The following is a 21,710-nucleotide window of genomic DNA, read 5'->3' on the forward strand; positions in this document are numbered from 1 at the left end:
CAGAGGTCAGAGGAGAATGGGCAGACTGGTTCGAGCTGATAGAAAGGCAACAGTGACTCAAATTGCCACCCGTTACAACCAAGGTAGGCAGAAGAGCATCTCTGAACGCACAGTGCGTCGAACTTTGAGGCAGATGGGCTACAGCAGCAGAAGACCACACTGGGTACCACTCCTCTCAGCTAAGAACAGGAAACTGAGGCTACAATTTGCACAAGCTCATCGAAATTGGACAGTAGAAGATTGGAAAAACGTTGCCTGGTCTGATGAGTCTCGATTTCTGCTGCGACATTCGGATGGTAGGGTCAGAATTTGGCGTAAACAACATGAAAGCATGGATCCATCCTGCCTTGTATCAACGGTTCAGGCTGGTGGTGGTGGTGTCATGGTGTGGGGAATTTTTTCTGGGCACTCTTTGGGCCCCTTGGTACCAATTGAGCATCGTTGCAGCGCCACAGCCTACCTGAGTATTGTTGCTGACCATGTCCATCCCTTTATGACCACAATGTACCCAACATCTGATGGCTACTTTCAGCAGGATAATGCGCCATGTCATAAAGCTCGAATCATCTCAGATTGGTTTCTTGAACATGACAATGAGTTCACTGTACTCAAATGGCCTCCTCAGTCACCAGATCTCAATCCAATAGAGCATCTTTGGGATGTGGTGGAACGGGAGATTCGCATCAGGGATGTGCAGCCGACAAATCTGCGCCAACTGTGTGATGCCATCATGTCAATATGGTCCAAAATCTCTGAGGAATGCTTCCAGCACCTTGTTGAATCTCTGCCACGAAGAATTGAGGCAGTTCTGAAGGCAAAAGGGGGTCCAACCCCTTACTAGCATGGTGTACCTAATAAAGTGGCCAGTGAGTGTATATATTTGCTACCAATAGAAAACCGCTTTGGTAAAAAATAACATCCTGGGCTTAAAACGGAACAAAAACAACATTGGACCAACATGTAATGAAATATCAAATGTCTGTAGAAATCTTCTTTCTTCGGATCTTCTTGACTGCAATTTTTAAATGGGTCTCTGTTGCAGGGAAAGCACGGGGATTATTATGCCCTCATCACTTTGGGGTGACTTCACTACTTTCCCTGGTTAGCAAAAGAACAGACTCGAAAGAGCAATCTGTCCCTGCCCTTCATGACATTAATCCATCGTTTCTCCAAAGCAATGGGTGAGGGAAGTGCAGGTGTCCATGGCTGAGCATAAGAGTACCTTTCATCTTCTATTGCTGCAGCTGTTCAGGGCCTCACTTTATATGCCATTTGCATCAGCTGGCAGTCATGAGGATTCACCCTGGTTGACGGTTCAGCATCATCTGGGCTCAGTCTCAGCGCTCAATTGGACATCTTCAGTCTACACACAAGACACAGCCTGCACTGAGGGAAAGTGAAGTTCACATCATACTTGAAAGTTCCAAAGTCTTGGCAGAATGTATACTATGATTTATTTTTAATGGTTTCAACACTCCAATTAATTAATACCAACTATTGATATAGTTTCAATCAGCTCTTTGAACCTTCCAAGAAGGTCATTGAAGCTTGTTTCAACCAGATGGTCAAATTGTCCAAGCAGAGAATAACTGGCTTACACTTATCTACCAACAAAGGACCTTCATTGCCATAATTAGGTTATCTTCTGCTCCGAAGCCCCTCCTCCAGCTTGCTGTCTATGTGGCACACAGGATGCCCCCTCCTCTAGCTTCTTGTATTATATACTGGTTAAAACAGGTATTGAGGGGATGTGTTTATAGCCAATGGACAATAGACTTGTGACATCATTCCCCATATGGTGGGGCGGGACACACCTTTTAGTTGGACATTTTAAAAGAACTAGGACACATTGTTCTCGGACTCTCTTGGCTCATGGAGGATGACTGGTCGACGTCTATCTGAGTAATGTAATGTATGAATAATGCTTGTTTCTGATTAATGCATATGTATTTATAGTTTTATATTGTTTATTATTTGATCTTATCACTTTATATAGTAAATCAATTTAGTAATTTCACTTCTTGTGTGAGCATTTTCTTATTCATCACAATCCATTGGAACCCTTACAATACAAATTGGTGTCAGAAGCGGGATTGTTTTGAATAAAAATGTTTGCAAAATTGAATAAGTTTGTGAAGAGTAGGAAAGCAGTTGAGAGTAGTGTCAGATCTTTGCCAGAATGGGTGATACCAGGAAAGTGGACCCCAATGGCACAGGAATGTAACAAGTATATGGAGGGACAGCAGTTATCAAATCCCCAGGAAGTGGCTGCAAAATTTGATCTCTCAAGGTATGATGCAAAAGAGCAGAAAGCTGCAGCAGCTGTTGGATGGATTTTTGTGCAAGTGTGTCAAAGCTTACAGATGGAGATAGATGAATTGCGTTTAGAGCTGCATACAGCTATAGAGCAAAGGATTAGCTTGCAATCAGCCTTGAGAGACCAATTGAAACAGCATGACAATATGCAAAGGAATTTTGAAGCTTTTGTAATGAAAAATGTGAATAAGAATAGGCGCAGGAGGAGACAGCGGCCAGTGTCAGATATTTGTACTGCACAGATTAGAACCATGATTGCACATGAGAAATGGTCAGATTTGCTAGAATGTGATTTCTGTAACAGTGAGACAGATGAGGAAGAAAAGCAAGCCAGACCGATTGTGACTACTAAAACTAGGAGAGAAGTCACACAGCGTAGTGGAGATAGGATGGATGCAGGAAATACAGCTACAGGAGCAGAAGCTTCAATGACCGAAGTAACTAGGAATTATACAGCTGTAGAATTAACAGAATTAGCTACCAGGTACAGGCAGCAAGCAGGAGAACCTTTGTTAGCATGGATTCTCAGATTATGGGATCAGGGAGCCGATACTATAATTTTGAACCGTCTTGAGGCAATAGGACTTTGTAGTATTTGTACTGATCCTATGGTACGTCTAAAAATGAGACGTGCAAGGGACACTACAGAGACTTTCTCTTTGCTGCATTTGGTGAGGGATTCTGTGGCACAAGTGTATGACTCTCCCATGGAAATAATACCACAGACACGATGGGATTCTCTTGCAGATGGAGTTCAGAGATTGAGAGAAATTGCATGCATAGGAGGTATAACTCGCAATCCTTTGCCTGATCTGAATGATCACTTTGCTGTTGTTGAGGATTGAAAGGGACCAGATGCTGCAATATTGACAGTATTGATGAAGAATAAGTTCATAGAAGGTGCCCCAGCTGCTTACAAAGCCCCATTATTCACTATGTTCAGTGCACTTATGGGAAATTCCACTACTGTCTACACAGCATGCAATCTGATCTCCCAGCTATCTGCTCTAGAGAGAGCAAAAGTATCAAAAAATAGTACAGTAAAGAGAGTAGATCAAGAAAGGAGAAAAGAGGATGATACTCAAATTAGAAAGAGCAGGAAGGAGTTGTTTTGTGACCTGATAGCTAGTGGAGTTCCATTCCAGGAGATAGATGGGATCTCTACAAGTGACCTGTTGAGGAGATGGCAAGATCTGAGGAGAAAAGGTAAATTGCAACTTGCCAGACCCAAGAGGGTGGCGACAAATGAGATCGGGGGTTGGAAAGATAGAGGTGGGACACCTGATTGAGGCATGCAAAGCCCCCACTGTAACCGCCCCTTGCACTCTTCCAATACCATGGCATACTACACCCCCTGCCAAGATTCCCTCATGGACTAATTATAAAAGTTCTTGAATATCCCTGAAAATTGTTGTTTGAACAGTTTTGCCATTTTTTTGATGTCTAATGATGTTTGTTTTCATTCTAGAGTTTCTTAGAGAAATACTCCTGTGAGCATACTGTGACGTATGCGCTGGCTGATCTATGAATTGGGTTTGGTCTTGGTGATGCATAAATGTGCATTCCTCACCTGAGGGTTTGTAATAGACCTTGATGTTTTAAAAGGCAAAAGACCACAGCAGATATAAGATGATTCTGTATGTGGGAGCCATTGTGAGAGAAATATACAAGGCAAAGAGGGAGTGACCGTACAGACAATGAATTTAAGACTGACCTAAAGTTAGATGACTGATAATATACTGGGGGGTTGACAAGATAAATAGATGACTTATTTGAACTAAGTGTTTGTCTTTGTCATTGTATGTGCTTTGTGTATTTGTCATGGATATCCCTTGATTAAAATTGGTTCACAGCCAAAGAAAAAAATCCACGTGGTATTTTTAGTTTTACTTTTTATTTGGTATATTTGTATTTTTTATGAGCTCATTTTCTGAATTTTAATTGTACTGTGTTTAGCATTCTTGGTTTTTAAAGGAATTGTTTTTTCTCTTTTCAGTCCATACATGTTGGATTGGGGGGTGGGGTGTGTAATTAACCTTTTGTTTGCAGGAGTGAAAGAAGAAACCTTGGCCATTTAATTAACATGTAAATACAGTGCACAGTAAATAGTTCATTCCTGCAGTAGTGAAAAAGGAGTCCATTTAATATAAGATTATATTTTATGACTTATTTTTGAGTTTTAACATTTTTTATTTTTTGGGAGCTCCCGTGCAAATTGGGTTTTGAAGAATATATATATGTTAAATGATTTCAATGAATGCTAGTTTGTTAATGTCTTGATATACCGTATTTTCCGCTTTGTAAGACGCACTTTTTTTCCCCCAAAATTGAGGCGAGATTTCAGTGCCGAGATGTCCGTCTGCGCATGCGCGGCGGCCATTTTCCAGGAAGAAAGCAGGCATGGAGCGACAGAGACCCCCCACGCTGAACGGGACAGAGCGCGGCGGCGGCGGTGGGGCGGAAGAAACCACCGGGGTACTGGAGCGCGGCGGTGGCGGACAGCGCAGCGGCAGCATCAGGGCACAGAGTGCCGCGGCAAGTACCCTCAGAACGGGACAGAGCGCGGCGATGGCGGCAAACACCGGGGGATAGGAGCGTGGCGGTAAGAACCGGGGGACAGAGCATGGTGGTGGCGGTAAGAACCGGGGGAGAGCGCGGCAGTGGTGGCAAGCAGGCACCGGGGGACAGCGTGGCGGTGGTGGCAAGCACTGGGGGACAGAGTGCGGCGGTGGTGGCAAGCAGGCACCGGGGGACAGAGCGTGGCGGTGGTGGCAAGCATCAGGGGACAGAGGGCGGCGGCAGTAACAGACACCGGCAGCGGCACGCTGCACATCAAAACACCCCCTCATCCCAGCAGCAATGTTCCACTCCGGCCTCCTCCATCACCACCCCTGGAAAGCAATAAGACGCATGGATTATAAGATGCACCACCATTTTATTAAAAATAAAGTTTTTTTCCTATTTTTCTCCTCAAAATTTGGGGTGCGTCTTATAATCCGGAGCGTCTTATAAAGCGAAAAATACGGTAGCTTTGTTCACCTACACCTGAGTCATGCAATGCAAATGTGTGGGCACCCAAAGTGTGTGTGTGTCTATATATAAATGAGAATCTCTCCTGCTTACTGAATGAATACATTAGGTTAAGCCAGAGTGTGTGTTGATGTAATGTGTATATTATGTAAAAATAATAATTTGCTAGAATTGGGTTAATCACAAATTGGTTTTGGTTCGGTTTTCCTTAACATGTAATTGTACTGATTCTGATTAGTAGTAACATTATTTTGTGATCTCCATGAACATGATTGTACTGCTAATTATGATCATCGTTCTTATGCAAATGTGATTGACATGAATTTGATGTGTTTGATCAGTGTATAAGTCCATACACATATGATATATATATTTTATGTAGTATTATCTAGAGTAGAAATATTTGCTACAGTAGAAAATTTCAAAGGTCATTCTGGGCACAATTTGGACCAACAAACCTACGGTAATTTTGTTTGATTCATTTGATCGAGGGGTGGAAAACAAGCCACCAGGACTGAGTTATTTTGGACTGTTGCTTTGGACTGAGTTAGCTCTGCCAAGACTTTGGAACTTTCAAGTATGATTGTTGTGAACCTCACTTTCCCTCAGTGCAGGCTGTGTCTTGTGTGTAGACTGAAGATGTCCAATTGAGTGCTGAGACTGAGCCCAGATGATGCTGAACCGTCAACCAGGGTGAATCCTCATGACTGCCAGCTGATGCAAATGGCATATAAAGTGAGGCCCTGAACAGCTGCAGCAATAGAAGATGAAAGGTACTCTTATGCTCAGCCATGGACACCTGCACTTCCCTCACCCATTGCTTTGGAGAAACGATGGGTTAATGTCATGAAGGGCAGGGACAGATTGCTCTTTCGAGTCTGTTCTTTTGCTAACCAGGGAAAGTAGTGAAGTCACCCCAAAGTGATGAGGGCATAATAATCCCCGTGCTTTCCCTGCAACAGAGACCCATTTAAAAATTGCGGTCAAGAAGATCCGAAGAAAGAAGATTTCTACAGACATTTGATATTTCATTACCTGTTGGTCCAATGTTGTTTTTGTTTTGATTTTTTCCGTTTTAAGCCCAGGATGTTATTTTTTACCAAAGCGGTTTTCTATTGGTAGCAAATAAATAAAATATATATATAAATGAGCAATGCAAATAATGAAAAATGGTATAGTTTAGTGACAGGTTAATTAATTAAAGTGATTGAAACCAAGGGGTGGAATGTATACTATGATTTATTTTTAATGGTTTCAACACTCCAATTAATTAATACCAACTATTGATATAGTTTCAATCAGCTCTTTGAACCTTCCAAGAAGGTCATTGAAGCTTGTTTCAACCAGATGGTCAAATTGTCCAAGCAGAGAATAACTGGCTTACACTTATCTACCAACAAAGGACCTTCATTGCCATAATTAGGTTATCTTCTGCTCCGAAGCCCCTCCTCCAGTTTGCTGTCTATGTGGCACACAGGATCTCCCCTCCTCTAGCTTCTTGTATTATATACTGGTTAAAACAGGTATTGAGGGGATGTGTTTATAGCCAATGGACAATAGACTTGTGACATCATTCCCCATATGGTGGGGCGGGACACACCTTTTAGTTGGACATTTTAAAAGAACTAGGACACATTGTTCTCGGACTCTCTTGGCTCATGGAGGATGACTGGTCGACGTCTATCTGAGTAATGTAATGTATGAATAATGCTTGTTTCTGATTAATGCATATGTATTTATAGTTTTATATTGTTTATTATTTGATCTTATCACTTTATATAGTAAATCAATTTAGTAAATTCAATTCTTGTGTGAGCATTTTCTTATTCATCACAATCCATTGGAACCCTTACAATACACAGAGCTAACTCAGTCCAAAGCAACAGTCCAAAATAACTCAGTCCTGGTGGCTTGTTTTCCACCCCTTGATCAAATGTATGCCATGGTATTGGAAGAGTGCAAGGGGTGGTTACAGTGGGGGCTTTGCATGCCTCCATCAGGTGTCCCACCTCTATCTTTCCAACCCCCTATCTCATTTGTCGCCACCCTCTTGGGTCTGGCGAGTTGCAATTTACTTCTCCTCCTCAGATCTTGCCATCTCTTCAACAGGTCACTTGTAGAGATCCCATCCATCTCCTGGAATGGAACTCCACTAGCTATCAGGTCACAAAACAACTCTGTCCTGCTTTTTCTAATTTGAGTATCATCCTCTTTTCTCCTTTATTGATCTACTCTCTTTCCTGTACTATTTTTTAATACTTTTGCTCTCTCTAGAGCAGATAGCTGGGAGATTAAATTGCATGCTGTGTAGACAGTAGTGGAATTTCCCATAAGTGCACTGAACATAGTGAATAATGGGGCTTTGTAAGCAGCTGCGGCACCTTCTATGAACTTATTCTTCATCAATACTGTCAATATTGCAGCATCTGGTCCCTTCCAATCCTCAACAACAGCAAAGTGATCATTCAGATCAGGCAAAGGATTGCGAGTTATACCTCCTATGCATGCAATTTCCCTCAATCTCTGAACTCCATCTGCAAGAGACTCCCATCGTGTCTGTGGTATTAATTCCATGGGAGAGTCATACACTTGTGCCACAGAATCCCTCACCAAATGCAGCAAAGAGATAGTCTCTGTAGTGTCCCTTGCACGTCTCATTTTTAGACGTACCATAGGATCAGTACAAATACTACAAAGTCCTATTGCCTCAAGACGGTTCAAAATTATAAAGGGCTGTCACATTGTAGAAGGATCAACTTTATTCTCATTTGCACAAGGAAAGACTAGAAGCAATGGGATGAAGCTGAATGGGAGGAGACACAGATTAGATATTAGAAAAAACTTTTTGACAGTTAGAGTGATCAATGAGTGGAACAGGCTGCCACGAGAAGTGGTGAGTTCTCCTTCAATGGAAGTCTTCAAACAGAGGCTGGACAGACATCTAACTGGGATGATTTAGCGAATCCTGCTTTGAGCAGGGGGTTGGACCAGATGGCCCAGGAGGTCCCTTCCAACTCTACGATTCTATGATTCTATAGTATCGGCTCCCTGATCCCATAATCTGAGAATCCATGCTAACAAAGGTTCTCCTGCTTGCTGCCTGTACCTCGTAGCTAATTCTGTTAATTCTCCAGCTGTATAATTCCTAGTTACTTCGGTCATTGAAGCTTCTGCTCCTGTAGCTGCGTTTCCTGCATCCATCCTATCTCCACTACGCTGTGTGACTTCTCTCCTAGTTTTAGTAGTCACAATCGGTCTGGCTTGCTTTTCTTCCTCATCTGTCTCACTGTTACAGAAATCACATTCTAGCAAATCTGACCATTTCTCATGTGCAATCATGGTTCTAATCTGTGCAGTACAAATATCTGACACTGGCCGCTGTCTCCTCCTGCGACTATTCTTATTCACATTTTTCATTACATAAGCTTCAAAATTCCTTTGCATATTGCCATGCTGTTTCATTTGGTCTCTCAAGGCTGATTGCAAGCTAATCCTTTGCTCTATAGCTGTATGCAGCTCTAAACGCACATGATCTATCTCCATCTGTAAGCTTTGAGACACTTGCACAAAAATCCATCCAACGGCTGCTGCAGCTTTCTGCTCTTTTGCATCATACCTTGAGAGATCAAATTTTGCAGCCACTTCCTGGGGATTTGATAACCGCTGTCCCTCCATATACTTGTTACATTCCTGTGCCATTTCAGTCCAATTTCCTGGTAACACCCATTCTGGCAAAGATCTGACACTACTCTCAACTGCTTTCCTACTCTTCACAAACTTATTCAATTTTGCAAACATTTTTATTCAAAACAATCCCACTTCTGACACCAATTTGTATTGTAAGGGTTCCAATGGATTGTGATGAATAAGAAAATGCTCACACAAGAATTGAATTTACTAAATTGATTTACTATATAAATTATAAGATTAAAATATAAAACTATAAATATATATGCATTAATCAGAAACAGGCATTATTCATACATTACATTATTCAGTCTCATCTCCATGTCCTCGTCTCCTCTCTGGTCTGTCACATCTCCTTCTTCTGTGTCTCTCCCCTTCTGCTAATCAGTACCCTCCTTTTATACAGTCATATGTTAAAATTTGGGCACCCCTATTAATGTTAACCTTTTTTCTTTATAACAATTTTGGTTTTTGCAACAGCTATTTCAGTTTCATATATCTAATAACTGATGGACTCAGTTATGTTTCTGGATTCAAATGAGGTTTATTGTACTAACAGAAAATGTGCAATCTGCATTTTAACAAAATTTGACTGGTGCAAAAGTATGGGCACCTCAACATAAAAGTGACATTAATATTTTGTAGATCCTCCTTTTGCAAAAATAACAACCTCAGTCGCTTCCTGTAGCTATTAATGAGTTCCTGGATCCTGGATGAAGGTATTTGTGACCATTCCTGTTTACAAAACAATTCCAGTTCAGTTAAGTTTGATGGTCGCCGAGCATGGACAGCCCGCTTCAAATCATCCCACAGATGTTCAATGATATTCAGGTCTGGGGACTGGGATAGCCATTCCAGAACATTGTAATTGTTCCTCTGCATGAATGCCTGAGTAGATTTGGAGCGGTGTTTTGGATCATTGTCTTGCTGAAATATCCATCCCCTGCGTAACTTCAACTTCGTCACTGATTCTTGCACATTATTGTCAAGAATCTGCTGATACTGAGTTGATTCCATGTGACCCTCAACTTTAACAAGATTCCCGATGCCGGCATTGGCCACACAGCCCCAAAGCATGATGGAACCTCCACCAAATTTTACTGTGGGTAGCAAGTGTTTTTCTTGGAATGCTGTTTTTTTAGCCTCCATGCATAACGCCTTTTTGTATGACCAAACAAGTCAATCTTTGTTTCATCAGTCCACAGGACCTTCTTCCAAAATGTAACTGGCTTGTCCAAATGTGCTTTTGCATACCTCAGGCCACTCTGTTTGTGGCGAGCTTGCAGAAACGGCTTCTTTCGCATCACTCTCCCATACAGCTTCTCCTTGTGCAAAGTGCGCTGTATTGTTGACCGATGCACAGTGACACCATCTGCAGCAAGATGATGCTGCAGGTCTTTGGAGGTGGTCTGTGGATTGTCCATGACTGTTCTCACCATTCTTCTCTGCCTTTCTGATAATTTTCTTGGCCTGCCACTTCTGGGCTTAACAAGAACTGTACCTGGGTTCTTCCATTTCCTTACTATGTTCCTCACAGTGGAAACTGACAGGTTAAATCTCTGAGACAACTTTTTTTATCCTTCCCCTGAAAAGTTATGTTGAATAATCTTTGTTTTCAGATCATTTGAGAGTTGTTTTGAGGAGCCCATGATGCCACTCTTCATAGGATAATCAATTAGGAGAACTACTTGCAAGTGGCCACCTTAAATACCTTTTCTCATGATTTGATACACCTGGCTATGAAGTTCAAAGCTCAATGAGGTTACAAAACCAATTTAGTGCTTCAGGAAGTCAGTAAAATGTAGTTAGGAGTGTTCAAATCAAGAAAATGATAAGGGTGCCCATACTTTTGCACCGGTCAAATTTTGTTTAAATGCAGATTGCACATTTTCTGTTAGTACAATAAACCTCATTTGAATCCAGAAATATAACTGAGTCCATCAGTTATTAGATTTATGAAACTGAAATAGCTGTTGCAAAAACCAAAATTGTTATAAAGAAAAAAGGTTAACATTAATAGGGGTGCCCAAACTTTCACATATGACTATGTAAAAACTTCTCTAAAGCCTTTGATGTCCCAAAGTAAATGTGAGACTTAAACAGTATCTATCCTTGGATGCCAGTGAGATGACCCCCTGAGGCCAAAAATGAGATTTCACCAGTTGACAATCCATGGGCAAAGTTAACACACCCAATCTAATTATGGCAATGAAGGTCCTTTGTTGGTAGATAAGTGTAAGCCAGTTATGTGTTCTGCTTGGACAATTTGACCATCTGGTTGAAACAAGTTTCAATGACCTTCTAGGAAGGTTCAAAGAGCTGAATATAGTATAACTGATTGAAACTATATCAATAGTTGGTATTAATTAATTGGAGTGTTGAAACCATTAAAAATAAATCATAGTATACAGGCACGCTGTCTGGGTGTTTTGTTTGACACCAATCTCTCCTTCACATCCCATATACAATCTCTGGCCCGCTCTTGCCGCTTAGGCTGAGTGCAGACGGAGTTTTGAGCCCTGCGGATTTTTCCGTGCAGAATGGAAGAAAACCGCAGGTCAAATGACCTGCATTTTTCCTGCGGATTTCTTCCATTTTTCACGCGGTTTTCATGCGGTTTTTGTGCGGTTTTCCATTGCGGTCTTCCCCCTGCGGATTTGGTGACAGGGGAGATAGAAAACCGCACAAAAGAAGTAACATGCTGCGGATTTTGTACCGCAGGAAAACCGCGCGGAAAAATCCGCAGCGTCTGCACAGCGTTTTTTTTTTTTCATTCATTTTAAAGGTACTGTACATCACAATGCGGATATGCAACGTTTCTGCGCGGTAAAATCCGCTGCGGAAACGCTGCAAATCTGCATCGTGTGCACATGGCCTTACACCTAAAGAACATCTCTAGAATCCGCCCTTTTCTCACTATGGAAACAAAAACCCTCACTGTTGCATTGATCCACTCCCGCCTGGATTACTGCAATGCTCTATTAATTGGCCTCCCCGTTAGAGTTGAGCGATACCGTCCGATACTTCAAAGTATCGGATCGGAATGGATCGGCCGATCTTTAAAAAAAGTATTGGTATCGCCGATTCCGATACCGGAAGTCCCATTCAAGTCTATGGGACTTCCGGTATCGGAATAAGAAAAACCCTGTTTTTGCCTTGTACAGCCTCTCTGGGGTCTGTACGGGCCTTTCGGGGGGCTGTGCCGGCCTGCCAGGGGGTCTGTGCAGGCTCCGGTGGTCTGTGCCGGCCTGCCGGGGGGCTGTGCCGGCCTGCCGGTGGTCTGTGCAGGCTCCGGTGGGCTGTGCCGGCCTGCCGGGGGGCTGTGCCGGCCTGCCGGTGGTCTGTGCAGGCTCCGGGGGGCTGTGCCGGCCTGCCGGGGGGCTGTGCCGGCCTGCCGGTGGTCTGTGCAGGCTTCGGGGGTCTGTGCAGGCATCGTCCGATGGGACTACAAGTCCCATCGGGCGATGCCTGCTACCATGACAGTGATTGACACATTAGCCAATGATGGGACAGTAGTAGTCCCATCATCCGGCTAATGTGTTAAATGTTAAAAAAAAAAAAAAAAATACTACATACATACTACATACATACTACATGCATGCTACATACATACTACATGCTACATACATAGTACATGCATGCTACATACATACTACATGCATGCTACATACATACTACATGCATGCTACATGCATGCTACATACATACTACATGCTACATACATACCACATACATACTACATACATACTACATACATACTACATGCTACATACATACTACATATATACTACATGCATGCTACATACATACTACATGCTACATACATACTACATACATACTACATACATGCTACATGCTACATACATACTACATGCATGCTACATACATACTACATGCTACATACATACCACATACATACTACATACATGCTACATACATACTACATATATACTACATGCATGCTACATACATACTACATATATACTACATGCATGCTACATACATACTGCATGCTACATGCATGCTACATACATACTACATACATACTACATGCATGCTACATACATACTACATACATACATACTACATGCATGCTACATACATACTACATGCATGCTACATGCATGCTACATACATACTACATGCTACATACATACTACATATATACTACATGCATGCTACATACATACTACATGCTACATACATACTACATACATACTACATACATGCTACATACATACTACATATATACTACATGCATGCTACATACATACTACATGCTACATACATACCACATACATACTACATACATGCTACATACATACTACATATATACTACATGCATGCTACATACATACTATATATATACTACATGCATGCTACATACATACTGCATGCTACATGCATGCTACATACATACTACATACATACTACATGCATGCTACATACATACTACATACATACATACTACATGCATGCTACATACATACTACATGCATGCTACATGCATGCTACATACATACTACATGCTACATACATACCACATATATACTACATACATACAATACATTCATACAATACATACATAGACATACAGTACATATAACATAGAGTAACATACTTACCAATACTTGTCACATTGTTCCCCGAAGCCATTGTCTTTTCCGGAATAAATATTAACATAACAAACCACAAAAATACTCACCCACGATCCGAAGCAGTCCACGAGTGTGTCCCACGACGATCTTGGGTAGAGAACTGCAGCATCAGATGATGCTGCCGTTCTCTACGGGCTGCAGGAATCCAATGACGGAAGGTAGGTATCCTTCCGCACTGTATTCCTCCGCCACTTAAAAAAAAAAAAAGTCCCTAGTCTCACTTTATGCCATTGCTGTGTGGGAATTTCCCACTTTATATAAATAAAGATTATTATTATTATTCCCAAATCCTGCAACCTTTCCTAAGACAGGGTTTGCAGACCAGTCACCATTGTGGTCGCTCGGTTCTGAACTTGCTCTAGTTTGTTGATGTCTTTTTTAAAATGTGGCGACCAAAACTGGACACAGTATTCCAGATGAGGTCTGACCAAAGAGGAGTAGAGGGCAATAACGACTTCACGTGATCTAGACTGTATGCTTCTGTTAATACATCCTAGAATTGCATTTGCCTTTTTTGCTGCTGCATCACACTGTTGACTCATATTCAGTCTGTGATCTATTAGTATACCCAAGTCTTTTTCACATGTGCTGTTGCTTAGCCCTATTCCTCCCATTCTGTATATGCTTTTTTCATTTTTATTGCCCAGATGTAGTACTTTGCATTTTTCCCTGTTAAAAACCATTGTTAGTTGCTGCCCACTGATCCAGTTTATTTCTATCTTTTTGAATCTTCTCTCTCTTTTCTCTAGTAATAGCTAGCTTTGTGTTGCAAATCTGTAGTGTTGAATATATGATGTGAAATGTTTTTATGTGCAATATAATCATTATAATTTGTTATAACTAACCACAGTTGGTTACTATGCCCAGGCAACGCCTGGCTCTTCAGCTAGTTATATTTTACCAAGGGTAACAGGAGAAATTGGACCCCAAAAGTTGTTTAACAATTTGTCCTGAGTACGCAAATACCCTATATATGGGGGTAAATCACTGTTTGGGTGCACAGCAGAGCTCGGAAGGGAAGGAGCACGATTTGAATGTTAAATGCAAAATTGGCGGGAATTGACATCAGACACCATGTCGCGTTTGGAGAGCCCCTGATGTGCCTAAACAGTGGCAACCCCCCAATTCTAACTTAAACCCTAACCCCAACACACCCCTAACCCCAACCCTAAACCTAATCACAGACCTAACCCCAGGCCTAACCAGAACCCTAACCCCAACACACCCCTAACCCTAATCCCAACCCTAATGTGAAAATGGAAATAAATTTTATTTTTTTTATTATTTTGCCATAACTAAGAGGGTGATAAAAGGGGGTTTTGATTTACTATTTTATAGCGGGTTTTTATATCTTTTTTTCCTTTTTTATGGCGTTAACAAAAGGGGGGAAAAAAATTGCGTGAGCTCACGCACAATTTTATGCACCAGAGAGGGAAAGCTGGCAACTGGGAGCAAATGTTTATAGCCTAGTAAGGGGGTAATATCCATGGCCCCTTCTTAGGCTATGAATATCAGCCCGTAGCTGTCTGCATAGCCTTTACTGGCTATTAAAATAGGGGGACCCCTCAAAAAAATGATGTGGGTTCCCCCTGTAATTAATAGCCAGAAAGGCTAGGCAGATAGCTGTGGGCTGATATTCATAGTCTAGGAAGGGGCCATGGATATTGGCCCTCCCCTGGCTACAAACACCAGCCCGCAACCACCCCAGAAAAGGCACATCTATAAGATGTGCCAATTCTGGCACTTATCCTCTCTCTTCCCACTGCCCTATAGCAGTGGCATATGGGGTAATAGGGGGTTAATGTCACCTTGCCATTATAAGATGACATTAAGCCCAGTAAATAATGGAGAGGTGTTAATAAGACAATTATCCATTATTAATCCACTAGTCTGAAAGGGTTAATAAAACACAGAGACATTAGAAAAAAGAATTTTAATGAAATAATTACACACACTTTTTGACAATATTTTATTTCACTCGCAATCCAAGCGAAGCCCTCGTTCTCCTGTAAAAAATAAAAAAAAGATTAGTATACTCCCTGGTCCGACGCAGTCCATTAAAAATGAGTGTCCCACGATGATTTCCCATGGAGAACAGTCACATCAGGAGATCTGACTGCTCTCCACGGCTCCAGCAACACACTGACAGGAGCTAAGGCTCCTGCAGTGTATCACTGTGCATGCGCGAGAGTTTACCGGAGTTCATTCACTCCGGTACTTTCACTTTATGGCACAGCTGCGTGGGAAAATTCTCATGCAGCTCTAGTGCTGTAAGTGACAGCACGGAGCTGCAAAGCTCCGGCAAACTTAGCAATACACTGACAGGAGCATAGCTCCTGGTAGTGTATTGCCGGAGGGACGTGACAGATCGGCGTGGGCCACTCGTTTTATTGGATTACAGCGGACCAGGAAGTATATTATTGTTTTTTTTAGGGGGGATTTTTTTCCCAGGGGAACGAGGTCTTCGGGCAATTATGTGTATATGGTATGTACTCTATGTTGTATGTACTGTCAGTATTGTATGTTATATGTACTGTATGTGTATTGTATGTCATTATGTGTTTTGTGTTTAACAATTGTACTAAGTCGCCGGACAATGGGACTACTCTCCCATCATAATAGCCGGATGGGAGCAGTAGTCCCATACGATGACTGAGTACAATCCCTGTAACACTATCGTTGCACGGGGACAGACAGACGCACACAGACAGATACACCACACATACATACCAGACCAGACGCCTGACATCAGTCCCCATGTGACGATAGACCTCCATTTCGGCTCCTTTCAAGATGGTGACTTCCTTCTCTTCCTGCACACACACTCCGCCCACACACTTGACATCACTTCCCTCTGCAGCATTTTTGACACCCTAATCCGTAGCAAAACCGCAGATCTTTTTTACATCTGCAGTTTTGCCAGACTCAATGCAAGTCAATGGGTGCAGAAACACTGCAGATCCTCACAAAGAATTGACATGCTGCGGAAAAAAACCCCGCTGCGAATCTGCGCTTTTTTTCCACAGCATGTGCACAGCGATTTTTTTTCCATAGGTTAACATGGTTTTGATACACACTTGCGAATTTATAGCGGATCCGCAATAAATCCGCAACGTGTGCACACACCCTAAGTGTGCTGCTATGGCCTGCAGCGTCTCCGGACTTGTTCTCCAGCGAGCACATCTGGGACATCCTTTGGTCGACAAATGGCAAAGGGAGCTCCCAGTAGCAGATCTTGGTTTGCCCAAGTGCATTCAGCGTGGCAGAACATTACTCAGACAACCATTACTAAACTCACCGATAGCAGCCAATGAGAGATAAGTGTGGGGATTTCTGTATGTGGCACTCAAACTCAATGCTGAATAAATCAAACATTATAATATGTGGAGAGCAGTGTGGGGCACTTTATAATGCGTGAAGAGCAGTGTGGAGTACATTATACTGCGTGAAGAGCAGTGTGGGGCACATTATAATATGTGGAGAGCAGTGTGGGGCACATTATACTATGTAACCAATGAAGAAAAATCAGAGAGCTTTTTTTGAATCCTATTAACTATAATATAGAAAAAGTCAAAAACTTTTTTCCAAGACAACCTTAACCCCTTCATGACCCAGCCTATTTTAACCTTAATGACCAGGCCATTTTTTGCAATTCTGACCAGTGTCCCTTTATGAGGTAATAACTCAGGAACCCTTCAACGGATCCTAGTGATTCTGAGATTATTTTTTCGTGACATATTGGGCTTCATGTGAGTGGCAAATTTAGGTCGGTAATTTTTGCATTTATTTGTGAAAAAATCAGAAATTTAGCGAAAATTTAGAAAATTTCGCAATTTTCAAATTTTGAATTTTTATTCTGTTAAACCAGAGAGTTAGGTGACACAAAATAGTTAATAAATAACATTTCCCACATGTCTACTTTACATCAGCACAATTTTGGAAACAAAATATTTTTTGTTAGGAAGTTATAAGGGTTAAACGTTGACCAGCGATTTCTCATTTTTACAACAAAATTTACAAAACCATTTTTTTTAGGGACCACCTCACATTTGAAGTCACTTTGAGGGGTCTATATGGCAGAAAATACCCAAAAGGGACACCATTCTAAAAACTGAACCCCTCAAGCTACTCAAAACTACATTTAAGAAGATTATTAACCCTTCAGGTGTTTCACAGGAACTAAAGCAACGTGGAAAGAAAAAATGGACATTTTAATTTTTCCAACAAAAATTTTCTTTTAGCATCAATTTTTTCATTTTCACATGGGCAACAGGATAAAATGGATCCTAAAATTTGCTGGGCAATTTCTCCTGAGTACACCGATACCTCATATGTGGTCATAAACCACTGTTTGGGCGCATGACAGGGCTCAGAAGGGAAGGAGCGCCATTTGACTTTTTGAATGGAAAATATGCTAGAATATTTAGCGGTTGCCATGTCCCGTTTGGAGAGCCCCTGTGTGCCTAAACATTGGAGCTCCCCCACAAGTGACCCCATTTTGGAAACTAGACCCCCCAAGGAACTTATCTAGATGCATAATGACCACTTTAAACCCCCAGGTGCTTCACAAATTGATCTGTAAAAAAAAAGTACTTTCTTTTCACAAAAATTTTCTTTTAGCCTCAGTTTTTTCATTTTCACATGGGCAACAGGATAAAATGTATCCTAAAATTTGTTGAGCAATTTCTCCTGAGTACACCGATACCTCATATGTGGTCATAAACCACTGTTTGAACGTACGGCAGGGTCCGGAAGGGAAGGAGCACCATTTGACTTTTTGAATGGAAAATTAGTTCCAATCGTTATCGGACACCATGTCGCATTTGGAGAGCCCCTGTGCACCTAAACATTGGAGCTCCCCCACAAGTGACACCATTTTGGAAACTAGACCCCTTATGGAACTTATCTAGATGTGTAGTGAGCACTTTGAACTCCCAAATGCTTCACAAAAGTTTATAACACAGAGCAGTGAAAATAAAAAATAATTTTTTTTCCTCAAAAATGATTTTTTAGCACGCTATTTTTAATTTTCACAAACCTAACAGGAGAAATTGGACCACAAAAGATGTTGTCCAGTTTGTCCTGAGTACGCTGGTACCCCATACGTGGGGGGGGAACCACTGTCTGGGCGCACGGCAGGGCTCAGAAAGGAAGGAGCGCCATTTGACTTTGGGACACCGGGAGCCATAGCGGCACTCGGTGAGTACCTGGGAATGGGAGGGGGGGGAGATCGGAAGGCAGGAGGAGCGGAGGGAAGGCGGGGGGAATCAGATGATGACAGCGTCGGCACATCGCCGCTGTCATTCAGTGGCGGGGGGCAAATCGCCCCCGTTAACCGTGGGGGTGGTCGGATCGTTGTCACCAGCCATGTCCGATGCTACAGCAGCGTCGGACATGGCTGGATTGTAATATTTCATCAATTTTCATTGATGAAATATTCCTATCGCTGATTGGCTGTTTCACTTTTAACAGCCAAACAGAGCGATCATAGCCAAGTGGGGGCGAAGCCACGCCCCCCGTGGTGAAGTAAAAAGCCCCCTGTATCTGCGGGTCGGGTGACCTTTCAGTGACCTAGGTCACCCGACCCGCAGGGGGCTTTAAAGTCATGACGCCACATAGGCGTCACTGGTCAGATTGGTTCCAGTTTTCATGACGCCTATGTGGCGTCATTGGTCGTGAAGGGGTTAAAATTATACAAATTGTCTTTATTAAAGTACAACACACATGTGAATACAAAGTTCAGAATAAGTGCTCACAATAAATAGCATACAAAAGAACAGGCGGGCAGCGTATAACCTTGAAGCACTGAAGGGTATCAGTGACACATGAGACCACAAATATGCATAAAAAATTATAATTAAATAGTAAAGTGCATAGTGCAGACACTAGCGATCCATATACCCTATGATCTCATACAAAATATGGGGAAGGATAAAAGATAAATAAGGGACTATGTGTCCATATCATATATGATGTATAACATCAGAGCGACACCGGAGTTTAGCAGCCATGAACACAAATCATAAGTCCCATAGACAATAGAAATACTATAAGTCATGAGCCGCAAACCCCTGCGCCCTAATTAAACCCCATATTCTTACCCATGAAAAGAACCCCTCCAGCGCACGGATGCCCCGACGCGCGTTTTGCTGTGGCTTCCTCGGGGGGCAGTCACAGAGCAGTGTGGTGTACATTATACCGTGTGGAGAGGAATGTGGGACACATTATCTTGTATGTAGAGCAGTGTGGTGTATATTATACTTTGTGGAGAGCAGTGTGAGGGACATTATACTTTATGGAGAGCAGTGTGGGAGATATTATACTGTGTGCAGAGCAGTGTGGGGGACATTATTCTATGTTGAGAGCAGTGTGGTGTACATTATACTGTGTGGAGAGCAGCGTGGGGGATATTATACTTTATGGAGAGCAGTGTGGGAGATATTATACCGTGTGGAGAGCAGTGTGGGAGATATTATACTTTATGGAGAGCAGTGTGGGAGATATTATACCGTGTGGAGAGCAGTGTGGGAGATAGTATACCGTATTTTCCGCTTTGTAAGACGCACTTTTTTTCCCCAAAATTTGGGGGGAAAACAGGGGTGCGTCTTACAAAGCGGACATGCCTTACCTAGGCTGTGATCGGGGGCGTCCGGCGGTTGCTGGCCTCTGCTGCGGGTGTGTCCGGTGCCGCGTTGTGTGCCCGTCGATGCCCGGGGCTCTGCCAACATTGTGCGACAGGCCAGAGACCCGGCATTTCCTCGGTTCCCTGTGTGCCGGTAAAAAGATGGCCGCCGGCGCGTGCGCAGATGGGATCTCGGGACCCAGTTCTCGAGAGATGAGATTTGAAATCTCATCTCTCGAGAGCTGGGTCCCGAGATCCCATCTGCGCACGCGCCAGCGGCCATTTTCCCTGGGTTCCCTGTGTGCGCGCGGTGGTGCCTGTAAAAAAATGGCCGCCGCGCGTGCGCAGATGGGATCTCGGGACCCAGCTCTCGAGAGATGAGATTTCAGATCTCATCTCTCGAGAACTGGGTCCCGAGATCCCATCTGCGCACGCGCCGGCGGCCATTTTTTTTTTTTACCGGCACTTCAGCGCACGTATACAGGGAACCGAGGAAATGCTGGGGCTCTGGCCTGTCGAACAATGTCGGCAGAGCCCCGGGCATCGATGGGCACACAACGCCGCACTGGAGGCACCCGCAGCACCGGCCTGCAACAGCCGGACAAGTGGAGAAACCTGACACCAGCACAAGACTCTGCAGCAGCAACGGCACACATCGGAGCCCCCCCTCATCCCTGGATGCGGCCTGCAGCATCACTCCACGCCTGCCTCCTCCAGCAGCGAGCCTGGGACCCCGCTACACCGCAGCCACCAACCCCGGTAAGCAATAAGATGCAAGGATTATAAGAGGCACCACCATTTTATTAAAAAATATTTTTTTCTTATTTTTCTCCTCAAAAATTGTGGTGCGTCTTATAATCCGGAGCGTCTTATAAAGCGAAAAATACGGTACTTTATGGAGAGCAGTGTGGGAGATATTATACCGTGTGGAGAGCAGTGTGGGGGACATTATTCTGTGTTTAGAGCAGTGTGGGGGACATTATACCGTGTGGAGAGGAATGTGGGACACATTATCTTGTATGTAGAGCAGTGTGGTGTACATTATACTGTGTGGAGAGCAGTGTGGGGGACATTATACTTTAAGGAGAGCAGTGTGGGAGATATTATACCGTGTGCAGAGCAGTGTGGGGGACATTATTCTATGTTGAGAGCAGTGTGATGTACATTATACTGTGTGGAGAGCAGCGTGGGGGATATTATACTTTATGGAGAGCGGTGTGGGAGATATACCGTGTGGAGAGCAGTGTGGGAGATATTATATGATAAAATGATGAAATGGTAAGACAGGATGTTGAGAAGGACGAACTTTTAAATTCCTATTTTGCATCTGTTTTCTCTCAGAAAGGAAATGTAACATCAACTGTTCTTCACTGTCCTATTAAGGGAATAGAAGAATC

Source organism: Dendrobates tinctorius, unplaced genomic scaffold (genome assembly GCF_039654945.1).
Source record: "Dendrobates tinctorius isolate UK_male_01 unplaced genomic scaffold, ASM3965494v1 ptg000145l, whole genome shotgun sequence".
Classification (NCBI taxonomy): Eukaryota; Metazoa; Chordata; class Amphibia; order Anura; family Dendrobatidae; genus Dendrobates; species Dendrobates tinctorius.